The sequence below is a fragment of the Apteryx rowi genome, unplaced genomic scaffold, assembly GCF_003343035.1.
Source record: "Apteryx rowi isolate R43461 unplaced genomic scaffold, aptRow1 scaffold_13, whole genome shotgun sequence".
Taxonomy (NCBI): domain Eukaryota; kingdom Metazoa; phylum Chordata; class Aves; order Apterygiformes; family Apterygidae; genus Apteryx; species Apteryx rowi.
Window position 1 is genome coordinate 2,572,889 of NW_020447530.1, and position 21,763 is coordinate 2,594,651.

Here is a 21,763-nt window from a genome sequence, read left to right on the forward strand (position 1 = left end):
TCTAAAGGTGTAAATCTGTCACACTTCAATGGTTTTTTGAAGATTTATTATTATTATTATTATTAATTATCATTATTATTATCTTAGCACTGTGTGGCCCCATTTAATACACTAGTAGCAGGACAACTTTTAATGCTGGTTTGAACATGCTTCTGTGAACAGGAGAGTCTGAAAAAAGGTCTTCTCAATATCTAAAATTGGTTCTTATTAGGAGAATTAGGTGGATTCCAGACCTGCCAAGTGTCCTCAGGAGAAGTTTTCTTAAGAGTCCAGCATACTTAATCAGAATATAGCTCTGAAACCAAAAGGTCTTTCCCATGAAACCATCCCTGGGGCCTCACTGCTGCTGGCTATAGGATGGCATAGGCCTCCACGCTTGCAACCAGAATAGCCTCGCCGGAGCATTGCCCAATGCACATTGCTCCCCAAAACGCTTACTAAATAGGCCTAGAGAGCAAGCCCGACCAGTCTGGGTGCCTCTTTCCCAAACGGAAGGTGCAAGGAGGTCCCATTCCCCCTTTTTTTTTCCCGTCATGAAGCAAGTTTATACTGGCGGTGCTGCTTTTCCCCAGCCGACGCTCGCTGGGGTTGGTTTTGGCCGCAGAGGCTGCAGCGAGCGGGATGACGGGAGCGAGTAGCAGTCGTTTCCCGCAGCCCTGGGCATGCAGGTCCTTGGAAATACAGGCAGGTTTTCACAAGGAGGAGATTTCATGTCTATTCTGCATGGTGGCTTTCTCCTCCCAGGTGATCCTACTTCCAAATATCTATCACTTTATGCCCTTGTTTTACCCCAAAATGTAGGAGTAGGACTGAAAGGGGCAATATAATTTCATCTCGATTATCACTGGAAGTGTCAGAGTTTTATCTCATTTACAATGCTTTAAGAGCAGATATCTAATATTGTAGTGGTCTCATTAAACTAGAGAAAAATACAAGATTTTTYTTCTTTGGAAGCTGGCACTAGACATTCAAACGCAACATAAGGGACATATATTTGACTGTGAGGATAATTACCTGCTAGAACAGATAATGGGATATGGTGGTCAGCAGCTCTAAATCAAGACAGAATCCCTGATATAAAAATATTCTCAGTTCATCTGGAAGTTATTAGGGTTCATGGAGAGATGCTAGGAGGATGCCAATCACCTCTCACGCAGGAAATCAGGCTGGGTAACCACAAAGACTCCTCTGACCTTAACAGCTACGAAATCAGAAAAACCCATGCCAGAAGTTGGCATTCATGTTCTGAATTAATAATATGATGTAGTTTATCGAGAAAGATACATTACAGTGTAAAGGCATGTTGTTTGTCTTTGGTTTAAACAAGCCATTATGATAAAGCTAAAGAGAAACAGTGGCTACTTAATTAGGACGCGAGTCTAGCATTGCACACAGTTTAAGTAAACCGACTGGCATGTTGGCACGGGCAATTAGCAATCGAGTGCTGTTCCCCATGACTCAGGCAGCAGCCTTCTCTCACAGTGAAATGGGACTCGTAATCCCTCTGCAATCCTGATCTGCAAAGTCGTCTACTCGAATGCATCATTAATTTAAGAACAGTTTAAATGATTCGCAGAGTATGTTGGCATAATTAATTCCTGATGTATTCATAATCTGGGTTGAAGTCAGTGATAACGCATGAGTTTGTGTCGATTAAACTATTAAACTGGGTTAAGGACTGATCCCAAATCACTTGATGTCAACAGGAGTCTTTTCTCAGATGCTCTCAAAACCTACAGTACTTATTTCCTGGGCAAGGTGGGCACAGCCTAGCTTGGGAAGGACAAAGAAGTCAGCGCTCCACGTGATGTCTCCTCCCCCCGGCACAGCTGAGCTGCTCACAAAGTTGGGGAAGGAAGGGGTCACCTCTTCAGAAAAACACCTTAAATATTGCTGGTTGTGATTTGCCTTAAAACGCCACGTGGTTGACATCAGCGGTTGAGCGGCTGATCCGTGAACATCCTCATGCCTCGGGCTTGGTGGAGAGCTGGGTCAGCCTCGTTGCCCGCTGGCCCATAGCTGGAGCCCGTCTTCACAGCCACGAGCGGGGCAGCCACAGGGGCCAAGGTACGGGCTGTCGTCTTCAAGTCATCCTACACGTTGCCCTGGTCAGGTCTTTTTTGTGTGGACACTAGAAGAACCTTCCCTTGAAAGACTTTTCCATGCCAAATTTCACCTTTCTACAGTATGGTGCTGGTCTATGTTTGAGACATGTGACAATGGCTTTGACAGAAGGAATAAAAATGTATAGAAAGCCAAGTTTAGGAAGCTTGTTTTGGAAGCAACTATACAAATGTCTTAACTCTTCTGAATATCCTACGTATGTTGTCTACCATTCCCTTATTTTCAGTCTAGTAAACAGCAGTTTGTTATCTTTTCTTATTTTGGTGCGTAGCTTTTATTACAGATGATATTAGTATGGGCATTCAATTATGGGGGAAACAAAAAGGCTACACAAAGGAAATATATCTCATATATTTTCATTGTTTATAAAATTGGACAGAAAAATCAATTTTAATGAACATTTTCAAAGCATTTCTAGTGCACTCATGAGGTAGGAAAGAGTTAGTAACACGATGGCAGATGTGAAATGACAGAGAGACACATTTTCTCTAAATAATTATACAGATGCTATATAAGCCATCATCTTTACTTTAACAAATACTTTGCAATGGGTTTCTACATTAGTTTCTATCCTATGTGTAGAAGAGATACTCCAGTAGGGGTAGTTTATAGTTAGAAAAAAAATGGCATATGAGTTTGAACAGCTTGCACAGTAAAATTCCTTATGTACCATGGATGGAAAAAGCAATTTAAACTAGACAATAGTAAAATAAGAGAATTGCGAGACAGTATTTTGAGAAACATAGCTTTCTTTAGATCTGTTTTAGTCCGGAACTTCTTAAAATGTCTTGTTGGTGCCTTCCATATGCTTTTTTTCTTTGTCAAGATTGAAGTATTGCAAGAACTGCCATGCTGAGAAATTCACAAAAGAATAGTTTCAAAGCGGAGTTTAACTTGGATCCATCTGTCTATCGCCTTTCTATTAAATGACAAAATGATGCATTTTTTAGTTTTACATTCATCTCCAAATCCTTCGAGGTTTTTTCATTTTATTAGATTACTTTGGGGGGAAATGTTGGATTTATAGCAATGAACATCAGCAGTCTTGGAGAATTGGATCCCCTAATAAGAGGGAAATAACAGTAACAGAGCAAAGAGCTTCTCATCACCCTGCTYAGAAAAACTCATATGCTGGGACTTTCCAAAGAGCCACTGACAGCTAAAACCTTAATTCTTCTTAGGAACTGAGGGTCAGACACTCACAGAGTTAGGCACTCCATCCTGTTGAAATTATGGCAAAATGGTTGTTTTTTATGATGAAAATTATAGTTACTGAAGTCATCATTGCCTTCCAAATCCTTTCATCTCGTTGGGTGCCTAGTGTTGACATTAATGGACTTGTCTGGCTGAATACTTTGTGGATTTGGGTCTAAGTGTTTGGTTCTCTCAAGCGCTTCTGAAAGCACAAGTTTATGTCCTAATCGACTTCCCACTGAAGTCAATAAAGTGACCGATGCCAACGTCGGGGCGAGCTGAATCAAGCGCATTAGCCCGCGTGCAGCGCCTCGGGCAGGAGGAACAGAGCCGGGGCTGCGGGGGGGATAACATTCCTGCGGGGGCTGAGCCCAGCACAGCCAGGAAGGACACCTTCCTTGTGACTGAAGTTAGCAATAACTCAACAGTTTGTGATTTTTGCATTAATATCAACAGAACCGTAACATTTATTTGCTAAAGGAGCCCACCGCCCCTGCATCTGGCTGCTCATCAGCTCCTAACTCCCGGGTTGTTCAGGAAAAGAGGTGGAAACCCAAGAGCTTACCTGCTACTGGGATGGGACTGTTTTTCTAGGAACTAAGCCCAGGCACTAGGTAATCCAACTACAAAGCAACCACCTGAGGAGCAGGGAAGTTGGCTGGTATTCCCACTAAGGGTGTCGCTTACTATTGCAGCTCCAGAAACAGATCTCACTTTGCTCCTGCAGCCAAGGCACTGCAGGGTACGTGAGGACTAGCAGACCAATCCATCTTCCTGTCATTTTTCTGTAAAGTTTTCTGCTAAATCAGTGTTTTCAACAAAGGAAGTCTCAAGACACAGTAAATACAAGGCTAGATAGGGTCCAGGACTCCGGCGCAGCCCTCAGGTAAGTGGTGAGCATGAAATTTATGAACCTTCCCATGTGCTTGTAGCCCAAAATATAGGGTGCTGATATTGCTAGTAATGGGCCACAAGTTTTGTATTAACTTTGTGTTATTATATGTTGCAGCACTTGTTGTTAATTAATAAATAGTAGCAAGTAGCTATTTTGCACAGAGCTAACCCCCAGGGTTAGGAAGTCATGTAAAGAGTCCAGGCACAGGATGCGCCTGAGGCTCCAGGCTACAAATACAGATCACAAAAGTCAACTACTGGTCACTAAAAGACTGCAGACTTGTAAGTCAGATAAGCCTCGTATTAGAGATAAAAAGAAGAACACAAAAACAAGTACAGTGTGGAAGTGGGAACCAGCAAAGAAAGAGCATATAGGCAGACTGTGTTAGAAAAAGTATAAAATTAACCCAAGCATCCCCAACACCGAGGAGGAAGAACCCCCACCATGAACATCCTACGCTCCCTGATGAAGGATTCAGGACACTGATGACATTGAGGAAGGACAGGCACCCTTGGCCTTATGGCCCAGACGGACACTGCAAGGTGAGGAAAGCCCCAGAGGAAAAGGATAGCTATGGGGGAGTTTACAAGTAATAATTTTAACTGTATTATTAAGGAGGCTTTTCTGTAATAACTTTATTGCATTGTACTAATAATAGGAGTTTTGTTGTATTTTGCCTAGACCATTAAGACTTTAATTAGGCTAACAATAAAGTCTTCACCATACATGAAAGATACGTTCCTTTTTGCCGATAAAAGGATTTTGAGAGTAACATTTATATTTATGCATCTGTTCGAACAGTTTTCCAGTGTGGACTGAGTGGTTGTCTTCTTCAGAAGAGCAAGCTTAAAGAGAGAAAGATCCCCTAAGTCTCAATTCATGCCATCTCCTTCTAATGTCCTTAAATTGCCATTGAAGTGAATTATCCCCTAAAAACACAAAAAGGTTACAAACTGAAGTTCAAAAGTAAATTATGTTTTCTGGCAGGGCGTTGCATCTCTTTCCTGCATTAAACATCCATTTGGAAAGGCTTAGTTCCCCAGCCGACTTGATACTAGGAGGAAGCTAGACCATCTCAAGTGCTTTCTGGGAATGTGAAAGGGACAATCTGTTAGTACCATCTTTGTGAGATGCAGCAGGATAAACACACACAAAAAAATCACCACTGTGGCTTTGTTATACCCACAGGTCCGGATATGTGACAAACGTAGAACTGAGGTGGCTTTCCTACTCAGGGTAGCTTGCTCTTACTTCTCATACTAGGTAAGGATCTCACCACAGAGTTTTTCTTCTCTTTAAGTCCCCACTAATCAATTAAAGGTCAGAGATGTTGTTAGCAATGGACCAAAATACCTGTCTTCAGTATTTAAATGCCGCACAGTGACTTGTCCAAATTTTGAGTGAAACCCGGTAAAACTACTCAGGAAAAACTCAGCCCAGTGCAAATGTGTAATGGCCGTAAATCAGGCCGAACTGACTCTAGTTTCAGAACTCCTTTTTTTCTTTTGCTTTCCCCTCTCAACCAGCATCTCTTAACATCCATTTGTGCTCCGGGTGAGAGCGGTTGGCGGCAGGACTAGAGGTGAGGAGGAGGGGATCCAATCCAAAGCAGCGTGTGAACAGAATATAAAGGGTTCCCACGCCTCTTCTCCTCTTTTCTTCAGGCCCCTACAAGAACAGTCATTCTGACAGGTGCCTGTGTGTGCCTGGTGTTGATGGATATGAGTCCTCCAACATTTCTGGCACAGAGAGGTCACTGGGATGTGAACAGCACATGATGCATCTCCGGATGGAGGGACAGACCCACTGATAGCTGAAGTCAGGGCAAAGTCACAGATTCCCAGTGTAGCACTCCCAGCCCCAGCTGGCTTAAAGCACGAGAGACCTCTTAAAGCACAAGGACAGCAAAGTCTCACCGAGCTTTGTTTAAGTTTTCAGTTATTGTTTCGTAGTGCAGAAAATTGCTGCTAGCCCTAGAGAGAGGAGATTATTGCATGAACCCTCAAACCCCAGCAGCTGGGCAGAAAGCACTAAAGAGCTACTGTAAGAATAATTGGTTCTCTAACGTAAATAAATTCTGAAAGTACACAGACAACAAAGAAAGTATTAAAGCAACTTAGCCAACACCCATTCACACACAAAAAATCTCAAAATAAAAATCCCCAATGCATGGCACAACAGAGCTGTTACATTGACAGAGAATCATTCCACGGCCCTAATCCGTCATGTTATCTCTAAAAACACACTGCAATGAATTCCCTGTGCTCTAGAAGCAACTGTGATTTGAAAAATACCACTATTAATTGATTCCACAAATTAACTGCTAATCCAAGAGTCCTGATTATGATTAGTCCGCTAATCAATTTATTTGATAGAAAGCTTTTTACATTTTACAAATTACAGTTCAGCGCTTCTCTCTCTTTTTCACTCGTTTCATCTAATTAACTGTTTTTCCTAGCAGTGAAAACCAAGATCTTCCCTTCTTAATTGCCTCTTGACCCTTTCTTACTCTCCAATGTGGCTGCCTTTAGAGGTTCTTCATCATGAGAAAATTAAAATGCTATCAACGAATTAAAAATATTGCTTGGCCCAGAGGAAACTTCCCAGCATGTCTGTGAATCCTTTGGAGTTATATTTACACAGTTTTGCTGGGGAAAATCTGACTCCCCCGTATTCTGGATTGCCCTTCAGTTAATACATGCAGATGAACAACCTCCCTGGTGCCTTTGCAAAAACTGGTTCGGTAATTGCTGATTGCAACACCAGCAATGAGAAGTCTGCCGTGCAGAAGAGACCCGTGTAGCGAACGGGCAGCTTGGAWGTCCTTAGTTAGCCAAGGAGTCATTGGGATAATCGCTCAGCGGGCTCAAGGACTAACTTCAGACACACTTTGCGTGTACTTGAGAGTTGGGGATAGCAAGGAGGAATGCCTCAAGAAACCATACAGAAAGTTATTGTGCTTTTAGGTAAGAAGAAATGAAGTGCAGTGCATAGCTGTAACATTCACAGCTGATCACTGAATGTCACTCTCAACTTCAGCCTTCACCAAATGGACTTCCAGAGTGTGCTAAGGCTTTTCTTGCTGATCCTCAAGGTCATACTCCACAGGCGAGATCTCTAAGACAACCTGTTGTGATAACTTATTAAACAACTGTCTTTTCAGAGAGACTGTCCGTATTGCAACATCCTCTCCCCTTGTCCATAGTTATAGGCTAGCTATGAATCACAAACCGAAAGGATAAAAAAAAAAAGAACCTCCACATGGGCTGCTAATTCTTGGGGTGAGAGGGCAGGACTAGATAACTTTCTTTTTCCTTCTTCTCAGTAAATGTGCAGGTTGGAGAGTTAAATGTGTAGCTGGATAGGTGCTGTTTTGGCTCACTTCCTACAACAAATAGTACGGAAAGGATTGCCTTTTACTGGCAGGACTCACCAGCAATAAATTAAGGCTTTCCAAGAGCAAAGAGGATAGTTCCTACTTCTCAGTGCATGCACAGTTCTCCTTGCTCAGATCTCCATTTAATGGAGGCTAAGGTGAAACTCCATCCTATCTTACCACGCTATCGCTGTGACAGACATATCATGGCCATTCAACTGTATTTGGTGGTGTTTTTGTCTGAACAGCTCATGCTTGTCTGTACCAGATTTTCAGTCACTTCAGCGTGCATATAAAACCCGGCTTTACATCCTAGATGAGCTGCATGAATCCCTGTTTTTTTTGCCATTAGGCACCGGCAGTACATGCAAGCACTTCTGACCTCTGTAGCCATCACATCTGGTCCATGAGTGAGATTATGGCCAGACCTGCCTCAGCATTTCCTGCCCAACTACTGCTCCTGTAAATAACAGACTCATTCTCCAATCTCTTAGTGCCATGTCTTTAGCTACTACCGTGTCTTGCATTTGCACCACCTGGGTAAGTAACACTAAGCCTAGAGAATATATTGTCCTCTCAGATATCTCTTGCCTTCATTAAAGCATTTCTTTTCTGAGTAGAAGCCAGAAGGCTACTGCTCAGCTACTCAGAGTCCACATCTTAGCCCACGGGTCCTTCTTCTGTGAATGTCACTTGCTGTTTGAACATCTCACAATTTCCATGTGGTTTAACCACGTGATTACATTACTTTTCCTATCAGCCCTTCATCCTCCTTCTCCAGAGATTGCAAGATTTCCATTAAAGCTCACCTGAACAATGAATTATTTGAGAATCTTCCCAGCTTTGCACAGATCTCTTTTGCTCTTTGCATCAACACAAGGACACTTAGTCAAAAATCCCTCCTTGATGCCTGCATCTTTCGCTTCCACCCCTGCAGACAGCGTATCTTTGTCTGGATTTCTCAGCAGATCTTAAGAGGGAGTCTTCAATCATAAGACACCGCTGTGTAATTACACTGCCATGCAACGCTGCAGCTGGAATATAAGATCTTTACACCAAGAACCATTGTTCTTATGCACAGCAGCTATCCAACAGGCCTACAATCTTTTGATGTCACTTTGATGTAAGTAGTGACAATCATCATGATTAAARGGACTATGGATTTTTTCAAAAAGTACTAAGCACTCCCTCCCTTTTCTTTACAAGTGGCTTTATAGGAGGCGGGCAACTGAAAACCCATGAAGAACTTATTTTTAAATATAAATACCCATCTTAAATAGCAGGTTTTAAAAGCTGAATGATGCCAAGTTTATACCCATGGATATCAGAGCATTTAAAAYATTCCCTTAGTGCAAAGAAGAGAAGGCCATGCTGTTTTCCCCATGAATGGAGAACACACAGGCACTTACAGCCGATAACACGCATAGCATTCATGTATCCCACGATCAATTACAGCCGAATGGAAGCTGAGTCATCTGATAGCTTCACAGCGCTATAAAAACATAGTTCTATAAAAGACACGCTTTGTAGCAATGTGCCAAAAAGATTTCTTCCCTGTAGCACACAAGCCAGTGAACCCTGATGTAGAGGTGAGCAAACCCTGTGGGCTACTTTGCATTTATGCTTGCCATAATCACAGCTCGCTCAGCTGTGGTAGTCTAGGAAGAAAAGGGACTTTTGCCAATGTTTTTCACCTGAGCTCCCTAATAGGGGGACAGTCATATTTTCCTTTTCCGGCCTGTTGCTCTCACTGCTCATCTGCTCAGGATGGGAGAGATGTAGGCATTCAGTTCTCATTTACCTCTACGGGTTGATCAGCCACGGAGTATGTATGAAGATAGTGAATGAAGTCTACAGATGACTAAGCCAAAATCTTCAAAAGTATTGATTGAAACCCAGGGGAACTAGGCTCCCAAAGCATAAGAGATAGCACTCTCCTGTTATAAAAGAACCATGAGGGTGACTTCCCTTCAGCTTGTACAAGCAGCAGAACTGGCAAAAGGACTTTTTAGAAAAGAATTTTCCAGTGCAGATTTAAAAACAGGCAGCTTCAGGGAGTGTTTGCCCTAGGAAAAAAGCTAAACTGGGTAGACATCATATCCATAATGGTTTCCTTCCATTTGCTCTTGATCTCTGGCGGCAGCCACTGGTGGTGGCCCGGCTCATTTCTTCCACAGTGCATTTATTCCTTACTATGTCCTGTAGTTCCAGCTTCTTGTGAGCTAGACTAACGCCACCCTGCCTCTGTTTAACGTGGCGCCTGTCGTCCTTGCCACCTTTTTGCCATGCTTTCTCCTTTGACCCTCCTGTCTCTGCTTCTTTCTCAATCCTGGTTTCTTCTAAAAGAAAAATGATAAAAGGAAGATTAACATTCAGCTTTCGTTTTCTTTTCTTCACTCACTGTTTTCCAAACGCTTCACCCTCTTTCATCTGTTTTTCCTATTCACTTCTTCCAGTCAGCCTCCCCATTTCCGCATTGCCCTCACGTCCCCTCTCATACTACTCCAAGGTCTCCTCAACCTTTCACTTGTCTTTGGCTCTTCCTTCTGGCAATACAAACAAGATTTCCTTTCTCCTGTCTTAAGAAAAAACAACACAAAACCTCAGTGCTGTCTCCGCTCGTTTTTGCATCCACCACTCTGTCTCCCAGCTTCTCCACAGCTTGCTTGCTTCTTCAGTCCTTTGTCTGCTTAGACTGTAATTTCTTCAGGACAGATACTGACTCTAATTGGTTTTTGTATAGATCCAAGTGTAATGGAGTTCATAGCTTTCCTGAGGCAAGTAGGTATAACACTAATAATCTGGGATACCTCCAAGTTGTGACTGATTAACTTCTGTCTTTGTCAGTTTTTCATTGACTTCAACTCCTTCATTTAATCATGAGAGGTTTTAAAAAAGATCTAGAAGAAGAAGATATTGGTCTAATACAGTAATTACATTATTTGAGAACACGAATAACTGCTGTGCCATTTAAGTTTGGCCTACACGTGCAAAAATATTTTAAAATCCTGTATGACAAAACATTTTTAAATTCACCTAAGGCTACTGAAAATACCCTCTTTCTGCCCATCTACCCATTCTCACCTCACCTTTGTGTCAGCTTTCAGCTAAATATTAGTGTTGCTGTAGCAAAGTACTTACGTAATGCTCAGGCAAGGTATTGGGATTCCCATTAACATTAGGATTGAAAAGTCGCTCATTGATTTAGCTTCATTACAAAGATAATGAGTAGGTATTTTTCATTCAGAGATTTGTAATGAAAAATGGCTTTTCCATTCATTAAGTTGTCAAATTCTAATGGACTTATATTTACAGAAATCTCACATACAGGTGGAAAACAGAAGTCCACTCCCTGCCTGGCACACATGAAGATATACAGTGCAATGTATGCTACAATAGTGTCAGCTCTCCGTGAGCTTGCTCTGTTCCTGGAGATGTTCCACATTAAAGTAAGACCCTGCCAAGGTCCATATACCTTGCCTCATCCTTCTCAGATTGTACCTTATGGGCCTGGTATCCTATGGGATGAGGTTGCATCTGATGTGTCACAATCATGCTTGTTGTGCTCTAATTTAAACTATCTGAGAAACGTAAATTAGTAAATTCTATTATATTAGGCTTGGTATGGCTTGAAGAAATGTCAAGAGCCTGTCCATCACACTGTTTCTATCAGTATGTGATGGGYAAACATATATTCAAACAACCTACCAGGTCAGCAAGTTATTTACCAGACACCTGAGGCCTTCACATCCAGGCATGTCCACGCACACCACGCATCTGGATGAAGGGACCAGAGAGTAAGAGGCTGTCCTAAAGGGTGGTTACTGCTGGTGTCATTGATCAAAGGTACTACTTTTTATTACCTAGCCAAAAACAGGATGGAGGTTGGGAAATCAGACGCAATTTCCCTCCATCATTTCTATGCCAACCTTTATTTCATGAAAAAATCCCCCAAAAACCCCAAGGCCAACTTTCTCTGTTGCTGTCCCTTAGACAAGGAGCTATCCACACAACCTCAGTAACAACCTGGGAGGAGATCTGATCTCGGTTCGACCATTATCATTTAGAGGAAGTACACAGAGTAATGGTTTTAATCTTTCAGACATTTCGAAACTGTAAATCTAGTATCAGCTCCTGTGCTACCTGGAGCAGAAAGCAATTTGATTTTCAATTTCTGGCCTTTCTGGCAGGTTGACTAAAGAACTCTTTCTAGTAGGAAACCTATGAGTGTATTTACAGGCCATGACTTTTATGAAGATCAACAGTACTTCTGCAAAAGTCACTGGAGTTAAACCCGTGCAAAATTGGTGTTAATGAAAGGAAAACCCAGCAAAGCCTAAGGAAGTGGTCCAAAAACTTTATCTTTTGCAAGGATATTAATTGATTCAGAGATCTTAAAAAGCAATGCTGTATGGAGAAGGTTGCAATCCTTTCTCTTTTTGTTCTTCCTTTTGTCCGTAGGTCCATCTGTCATCTTTCTTCACCTGTAGTTCCCTGTGTAGCACTCTCACTCTTCCACACACTCCTGGTGCTGTCACCCATCTCATCTCATCTGCTTGAGCACTGACTGCCACCCTCTCCCATCTCACCTACCTTCCCTCCTTGCTCTCCAATCTCTCACTCTCTCATCTCCTCCTCCRGCCTGTGCCCTGCCAGTCCCTCCCTCCCCAATGCTCTCTTCATCACCAGGTCCTCTCCTGGTCCACAGTTCTGGATGTCCACGAAGCTGGAATTGCACCTGCAGAGCCTCTCTCCTTGACTCCGTCATGACTGCAGTCCCCACCTGGGCCTGAGCGCAAGGACCTGTTGTTTTACAGACAGTTTAAAAATTTGGGGATCTGATTCCAGGTTTGGGTGAAAACAAATGCCAAAACAGCAAAACACTTAGGGGAAGTGTGAGTTCCCAAATAAAAAATACTTATTTCCAAAGAAGTCTCTTGTTCAGTTGCTCTGACCTTGTCCTTACTGTAGCCCCTATCAGCATAATTTCTGAACACATGGATCATGTTTGTTACCCAGCTGATTATGTCTATTTTGCATGCAGTCCTTTGCACTGAATTAAATCACTTCTCACTCTGCGTTTCTCTGGTTTCTCCCTTCCTCACCTTTCCAGGCCTGTGTGTTGCCCAGCAGTTCTTTTTCCCTCCTCAATTAACCTTATGTTATTTCTTCCCATGCGCAAAAATACCTTATACTGCAAAACAAATGCCCCTTCTGATACTGTCTGCTCTTCTAATAATTATTACACATTTTTTCCATTTTATGGGATGGCCAAAAAAAAAAAAAAGTAGCCTGGCATTAAAATTAAAAGTGGCCTTAAAGAACCCCTATAAAATTTTAATGATATTTTTTATGTGCMGAGTTTAATTCTTATTGATTTTCAAATAGTTTATGTCAGTAAGCAAAAGTAAATTGCATGGTTTTTAATAAGAAATTTGTTTTCTTGTAGTGATGGTGGTCAAGGAAAATAAAAGATTCTACACGAAGTTTTTGACTCACTTTTAGGAAACAAAGAAAGCGGTATGAAAAAGGCAAACAATAATAAAYGTAAGAGAGGGACAAAATGAAGGAAAGGAAATTAAATAAAGGATGCTGCCTGAAAAGGTATGTGGGAGCCTAAATTATTCATTGCAGGCACAAGCAATTAAAAGCAGCAATAAGATAAGACATTGCTTTATTGTTCAACTTAATATAAGTTAGGCTAAAGCATAAGGACAGATCAAAATGTAATAATAAAACTAAACAAATAAAACAAAAATCAGCATGTTGAGCAATTAATCAAATTATCTTACAATTTAGCAGATGGTCTCGTGGTATAATTTTAGGACTGCTAATAATTTGTATTTCAGGCATCTAATCCTTTATATACTGCACTATTTTTTACTTCCATCTATGTTAAGATAGATACAAAAGGCAAACACCAATAGGATGAGATATTTTATTAACATGTTTGATAATATGGAATTATACCAGGTTATATCAGCTGAGGATCTGGTCCTTTAATCTTTTTTCCTATGTGATACATAAAAATATGTATAGACGAGGACAGAAGTGATATATAATGCCATGTATATGCATTTCTGAAAAGACTTGGATGTTGACTTCACAGAGGTATGATAATCCATACCGGCCGTGGATCTTTTAGTAGTAATATATGACAGTAATAAACATGTGAAATATGCTAAGGCTTTTCCCTAGAGTAAGCATTTAGGCGACAGCGGGGACAGCAGCGTCAGATGGTGTAAATCCACGGAGCTCCACTGACAGCAGTGAAGCCGGGCTGTTGAAAACGGGCATTAGTTGCAACTTATTCTAGTTTTATATCAGGCTTCCCCGTCTGCGAAGTGGGACTTGTCTGCGCCTCCCAAGCTGAGACTCGTGCTTCAAACGAGTGTGAGCTTTCCTAATACGTACTGGCAAGGCTGATAATCATAACATCATTCTATTACCTAAATTTATATACATACACAAAGTGACACACATATGCATGTACATATGTACAGATATATTAAAAAAAATGAATCAAATGAAACCAAAATTCCAAACAAGGTAATAACACATGTCCAAAGGACTTCTGCACGCATGCTTTAAAGACAGTGTTTTAAAATCAGTGCTCTGCTTTGGCAGCAATGATAGGTTCCTACATCTGCTGATAGGGGGTCTAAGCCAGTGGGCGATACGCAGATGTGAAGGTGCAACCTTCGTGCTTGTGTCAGAGCCTGGGCAGCGCACAGAGCCGTGCCGAAAACATGTCACAGCTTCATCTGCTGAAAGCTTCCCACGTGACCTGCGGCATCCGGGCCCAGGCTTTTTGCAGCTGGGAGAACATTATAGCCTTCTTTGTGGCTACAGGTGAATGTTAAGAATCACATTTCACTTTTAATTTGTACTTGCTGTCATAAAGCACACACTGGCAACAGTTTACTATGCAACTTGATGAGTGATTAGTTATACATGGATGTTTTTATACTTCCGAAGAGATGTTAGAGTGGCTGCAACTGCATTTTGATTCGATAATTGGGTTTGAAGGACTCTTAAATCTATGAAAATGCTTTTCAGTCTTTAAAAAGGTGGTTTAAAGCCCCTTTATATCTGATTTTGACAGCTGTTAGAATCATTACAGTAAGAGATCAGATAATCAACTGGAAAACTTCTTGGGAAGTTTGATACTGTTGTTTACCAAGGAAATACTACCAACCAGGAGTGTCTCCGTGTGTGCTGGATGCTTCTTCCATGTTACCTACTCACTATAACACAAAGGAAAAGATTTTTTTTGTCATAAATGGGTCCTAAAGAAAAAGCCACATTGAAAAGCTTAATTGCACCCTAGAGAGTAGCCACATGCCATGAACGTGCCTGGGACCGATCACCCAAACCAGAGCAGCTCCCACGGGCACCAGGTTCCTGGRGGCACCAGGCAGGGCTCAGCCCTCGCCTGGGACATGGGCTGCTCTCTGGGCAACGGTGCCGGGGTTGCTCTGTGCATCAGCTGCCTCTTGTGTCAGCAAACCCCACGCACATGGGGAAACGGCTAAACCAAAGCCGTGCACAGCGAACCAACACACCCTGGGAAGCGTTCTCCTAGTTACACGGCGTGGGGCTGATGAAAAAGAAAATAATTAAGGAATTAATATTACACCCAACRTAAGCTCAGCAGGTTTTTCCTGTAGGAAACAGGGGGAGAAGGCCATTTTCAGAGGGAGTCATTGCATCCTAATTCATGTGTCTCAAACTGGGCAGTGAACCACTTCTGGACGTGTCCATTTCTCTCCAGCACCTCTAGGTGGACTCCAGACGAACAGGTACCAGACATTTAATTTAACAAAAATGCCCAGAAGGAGGTAAAATAGATCCCATCTCCAGAGAATCAAAGTTTGTCCCTTTCAGTTTTTCCCCCTTCTTCTCTCACATAAGGAAACGAAGGCTTTAAGCAGCAATTGCAAGCACACGGAGCCTATTCTGCTTGTGCCATTTCTAAAGCGCTGCTTACTCTGGGATTCCTAGCGTGTTTTGCAGTCCCGGTACCTCACCTCACCTTCTTCTATATTCCTTCTAATGGAAACCCTCCAGCTCCACTTATATTCATTACAACAAGTAAAGCTGTGGATGCCGGTTTGTGTGAGCAGTCACAAACATCAGGAGCCACAGGGAAGGCAACGGAGATACAGCAGTGTACAAGTGCTCTCATGTGTGACCATGATTACCCAGTCTGATTCCCAGGGATGGGTCAGCTAGAAAGTATCTCTCACAGTATGCTTTACAATAGGAAAATATCAAGCCTTTGTGGTTCCAAATTTGCCTGAACACGTCTTGTGTTCATTTTGAACAAGGCAAGCTCATGCTGGTACTTTTTACAGGTTTTAACCTAGAATTACGGTGCTTCGATTGTGCTTTCTCATTGGAAAAAATGTGATTCTTCTTTTTCCAAAGAGAACACAAAACCTTCAGTAAGTCGCATTATATGGCTGAAATCATTCAATCTGATCGCATTCAGTCATGTTGTATTGGGCTGCGCACAATACAGGGCAGTTACAAAAAGAGCCACCAAGGCGCTCATAAATCCAAAGGAAGGTTAAGAAATGTGACTTGGTTCCAAATCTAACAGGTTTTGTGCCAGATGCTCAGCTGATTAGATTAGCAAAACTTCATTAACAGCCCTGGCAACAAGGATGCCTGATACATTTGAAATCAAGACGTCTGTGAAGTACCTGGTGAGGGTTCCCAGCGGATCTAGAGATGGATAACGTTCTGAAGCACCTTCCACATGCGTGTTCTGATGTTCTGTATTGGGATGCCTAGCCACAACAGCAATATCAATAATGAAGAACAAAACGGCATTAACTGTTCTGTGTGCAAGCTTAGTCCTTTCCAGTTGATACCTTTAGAAGCTGTTTTATGTATAATAAAAAGTTGATATTTTATATAATGAGAAAGCAGAACATCTCTCTTTGCAGTGCTCATACTCTTATTATCAATAAATCAGCTGAGACATATCATTTTATATTAACAGGAGTCTGGATGGATGTCCAGTCTGCCATCTTCCAGAGTCTTTCCACTGAAATTACCAAAAATAACAGATTGCCTTGCACAAATTAAAATAACTATGGTGCAGTTCTGCATCAGAATTTATACCAGCAACAGCATTAAGCTTTTAAAAATATTTTTATTGTTTCTTAGAATGAAACTTAAATACAAATAAATCAGTTTCTTCATGGTGCAGCTGTATTCCATTCTTGTATTCAAAGCCTATAAAGTGGTTTTCCATTTCTCTGGCATTCCCTGAATCTGGCAATAGGACAAAGAAGGTTTCCTAGGCCCTGACTCTGCGCCCCTGTTCTTACTGCTCAGACCAAAAAGTTTTACAGCCACCCCCCTCTCCTCAGCACAACTATTCCAAGTGTGGTCTGTAAAGCTGTTCTTCTCCACATTATCTAGCAGACATAAATAATCTGCAGGAAACATCATACCAAGCATTGCAAGTGAGACACTATTTTCATTACAGCCCTGGCACCAGGGAGGAAGAAAGCTGAACAGGTCTGACTTATTGAGTTTGGACATCATGGGCACAATTCTGTTTGGTAACATTTATGTGAGGCTAGAGGTGTTTTTAATATCATTTTTGTGTCAAGAACATATTTGCAAGTAAAATAATAGTGCCTTACATGTGTTTTAACATATCATAGCAACATACCTCTCTATTTGACAGATTAGAAAATATTTATATCTATTTATAGAGAAAAATGTATAGAGAAAAATTAAGAAAATTGTTTCCTAACTTTTTGGTCAAGAATATCATGAATGAGCTCTGAAAAATAGAGTTTTCTTTGAAAATTGAATTCAATACCAGCCAGTGGCAATTTAGCATCATTTGGTAGTATAAGACTGCATTGCTCATTTCGAATCAGTTCTTATTTCAAAAAAGACTGTGCTGCTGCAGACTGTCATAGACAATAAAATCTGTAAAATCACATTGATATTCAGGAAAGTGGAATCCATCTTGTCTGTTTTTCTCTCTAAATGAAAGCCAGACCTGGGCATTGATTCTTTCGTTACTAAGATGGAATGTGTTGAACTAATTGCATTCAGAAGCAAGATACACTTTCTCTCAGCTATGATAAAGCAACTTTTCACACTCTTCTGTTATTTCCCTGACAAATGTATTCCTCAGTTTTGCAGCAGTTTTAATGTTTTAGATGTTTCAGCTTCGCCTTGTTAAGCTACCAGACAGTCAATAACGGGCACGTATGTTTGGTCTCCAGCATCCTTAAAGAACAGCTTCACTTGTAATTCCTTGAAAACTCATTAGACAAACGCTCCATAGTTTCACACTTTTATTCCTGTGCGTCTTCAGTTTGTAGGCTTTGCCTTGAATTCAGTTACACCAAACTGGTCTCTCAAATCTTGTACATATGCCTTGAAAGACTTGATGATGGTGTTAACAAGAACATGCAGGTTCGCATCATCAAATGTCTTCAGTCTTACTATTTCATTGAAATAGGTTAGCATCTTGTTCCAAAGAATGCTTAAAACATTGATTCCAAAATCTTTTTTTTTTTTTGGCTCTAATTTTATGTAAGCTTCATGACTTGCATGTTTTTTGCCGAAGTTGCTCATTGTCCAGAGAATCAAGGCTGCTTTAATCTTTTCATAGCTCAGCGTGAGCCAACCATCAGCTGTTAGATAACAGCTTCAGAAATATGTGATTCCTGCAAAGAAAGGAAACCAGCAAATACTAACATAAGAAAACAACAGAAAAGCTTTATGCAATTTTTGCTCAGTCAAAACATTGCACCCTGTGGAGCATCCACACTCCAGAGAATATATCATTCAAAGCCATTCGGTATGTGCTGTGTCTTCAAACTCGTCAAGTGTCCTGACATGTTTGATGAAAGGGTCATCCAACTGATCCTGGCAACCTGATAAAGAGATGCATTGCTCTTACAAGAATCTCACCAGCACTTCAAAACATGCTCAACTCCAAGGATATGACTGATGATTAAAAAAAATCAACAGAAAACCTTCCACTGATATTTAATAAATTATCTTCTGCAAACTGAAATTCAGGTGATGAATGGTGATGGTGTGTATGCTGTATGCAGCTTGTACAAAATGAATAATACTCTGCTTTCTTAGATAATACAAAATGTTATCACCTGTATAGATATTAAATTCTCTTGAGACAAGCCTAAATAAGGCCCTTTGCCAGCCTTTCTAGACATATTCTTCCATTGTTTCAAGGAATGGTTTATCTGGGAAGTGACTCCAAATTTCATAGGCAATTCGTATTGCATTGCAGATCCCCTGATCTGATTGCCTCCTCTGAGTCCAATATCACTAAAGCCAAAAAAAATCACTCCATTGAAAATCATTTTAAACTGTTACAAATATAGCTGTTCATAACTGAATCGCTTACTTCCCTTTTTAAATGAGCTGCTTCTTTTTGCCTATCTCTGTATCTGAACACATTAATTTGAAATTTAGGATATTCTTTAGCTTACAAGCACGATTAAATGTATTCCTCATGACACTAAAACCATTCATAGAGAACTAGGAAGCTTTGGGCACATAATGCAATAGCAAATGCATTCAGGATTCACAGTTCACAGTTGTGGTATGCACTACTTTTTCCCCTTTCAAAATAGCTTTCATTAATATCTGATTTTCTTTTTTTAACTTCTGAAAAAAAGTGGGCATAGAGAGCTAAAGTTGCACTCTTTATTCCACCAGATTTTTTTTCCTGCTCTAGTACTCATAGATGATGCACCTGATCAGGCCGATTCTAATATGAAAACTCAATTTGACTTCAACAGATTTTTATCTTTTCCATTTCTTTAGCTGTTTTCTTTTTCCCTTTCGCGTCTCCACTTGCATATGCACTTGTCAACAAAGGTGATACCATGATACACAAACGCTGATAAAATAGCAGCAAAATAAGAATTAGAATAGTCAGCCATATATATCGTATGCRTTACTGGCAAAGAATAAATGACTGCAGGCTAAAAGGGGATTCTCAGGCGTGACAAACCAGTAGTGTGACTACCACCACTTAGCACATACTGGTTGCATTTCATCACATGATCATTAAAAGAGCAAACAAGCATGAGCACACACGGAGTGTTTTTAGTGGTTTGGGTAATTCTGTAATTGCCCTTTTTGAATGCATTCCTGCGTCCAGGAGTCGGTCTTTGGGCTCTGTCCCTGAACGCTGGGTTCTGTGCAGGATCACGTCTTGAACACAGCCATGCTGCCCTAGGCTCCYGGCAGTCCTTCCAACTGGGAGCGCTGGTGTCTTTGCCCTCAGCACCYCACCGCAGTATGGGAGGGCACAGAGAAAAAATCAGTGTTTCTGTTTGTGCTGGGAGGAGATAGGGCTGCTGCAATATCTGCCCCCAGCCGTGGAGTGTCTCCTCTCCCTGCCTGCTCCTGCTGGAGAGACGCTGGCTTGAAACGAATGGAGCAAACCTACCCAAAAGCTAGCACTGAAGGACACCAACCTCTATTTTCCCCCTGAGCAGCAAGACACAAGCAAGAGACGTGGCAAACTGGAAGAGACAGGCATCTCCAGCAGAGCAGGGAGGGCGCGAGAYAGCCAGGCCCCGGGACAGCAACCTCCGCCACTGCTGATCCGTGGAGCTGTCCGTGCCCTCAGAGCTGAGGACACCGTATTCCCCCACTGATTCCAGAACCCTGGACACCACGGTTGCCTGGGAATCCCAACGAAGCTGCTGGCTCGTCAAGCTGCACAACAGGGGCATGTGGACYAAGCGTCTTCCTGGCTATTTTAAAGACAAAACAGTTTTAAAATCATTGCTTCCACTCTGAACTTATTGCTGGGTCACATGCGYACCATGGGATTTTTCTGTGTGCAGTCGGCTGTATTTGCATGGAAAAGGCTTACATGGAGTCGAAAGTTATTTCTACTGTATATAGCTGTAAAAAATGCTTATATAAAATAAGATGGCATTTATTATTTTTATGCTCATTTAAACTATTTATTGCCAGTCTATAAAACACTGCAACAGAAAAATGCACAATCAATCAATTAACTGTAAGAGCTTTCTTTTTTCTGCTGAAGTTTGTCCCTAAGGAGAAGACAAGCATGATAGTTATTTCACCCTCCAGTATTTTGCTATTCCTTTCCATTAAAAGAGTTCTTGCGTGGAGTTCAGGAGCTTGAACATAAAGCTAGGTGAATACAGAAAGAAACTCAAACTCTCTGTGTAAATTCTTAAATGCACACTAACCTCAGCTCTGCTCATATGTTTGGTGCATGCACATTTCATGAATATTTTATCAAGTGAGCTCACTGGAAAGAAAGCCCATGAAAACAGACAGAAACTCCAGTGTAGCTGTTAGAAAACTTTCTGTTAGCTTTTTCTGAGCTTTCAGATCTTCACCAGAAATGCGACTCTCAGAAATCTTCCTTAGGATGGGATGGCTCAGCCCTTTGCAGGTAACCAACTCCCTTCATTCACTGCAGAGGAAGTCCAGGCAACTAGTTTGGACCAGACGTTGTAGAGCAAGAAAGTGAGGTGAAATTAATCCTGTAGCTGAGAATAAGAAGAGTTTTATCCCTTGACCTGTTTTTGTCTGTCGAGCAGTAACTTCGGCTTTGTTTGCCCCTTGCCTGGCGGCTCCCTGAGCGTCRGGCTGAGCAGGGCTGCGCGAGCGTCCGTAGGAGAGGAGCCCTGCGTCGGGCAAGGAGCCGCCTGAGCAACAGCTGAGGGCTGGAATCATCCGACGGCAGCGGCTGGTGGAGACCTTCCAAAGAGCAAGTGCTCCAGAGAGAGGTCTCGTGGGGCTGGAGGTTGTTTGCCACYGGGAAACAAAAGTGAAATTCCTCAAACTAAGTGACCAGTCTGTGGCGACTGGCCTGTTTCTTTGGAAGGACAGACACTGCCTTCCTCCTCCCTGGGGACTAGCAGCACGGCCAAGCTCAGCGCAGCGCTGCTCTGAGTCCTGGACTCCTCCGACCTTCCTCCACCCGAGTGACACGATGGAGCTATGCGCTAGGCATTTACAAACCATCTCTCTTCTAGCTGATACCTATTTTTAATTGAATCCCATCCATAGAAGAGGTCTGCTACAACTTTACCAATGGAAAATGTGACCTCTCTCCCCCCATTCCCATTTGAGTCTGTGCTGATAACAAGTGCTTGTTATCATTTTTGTTG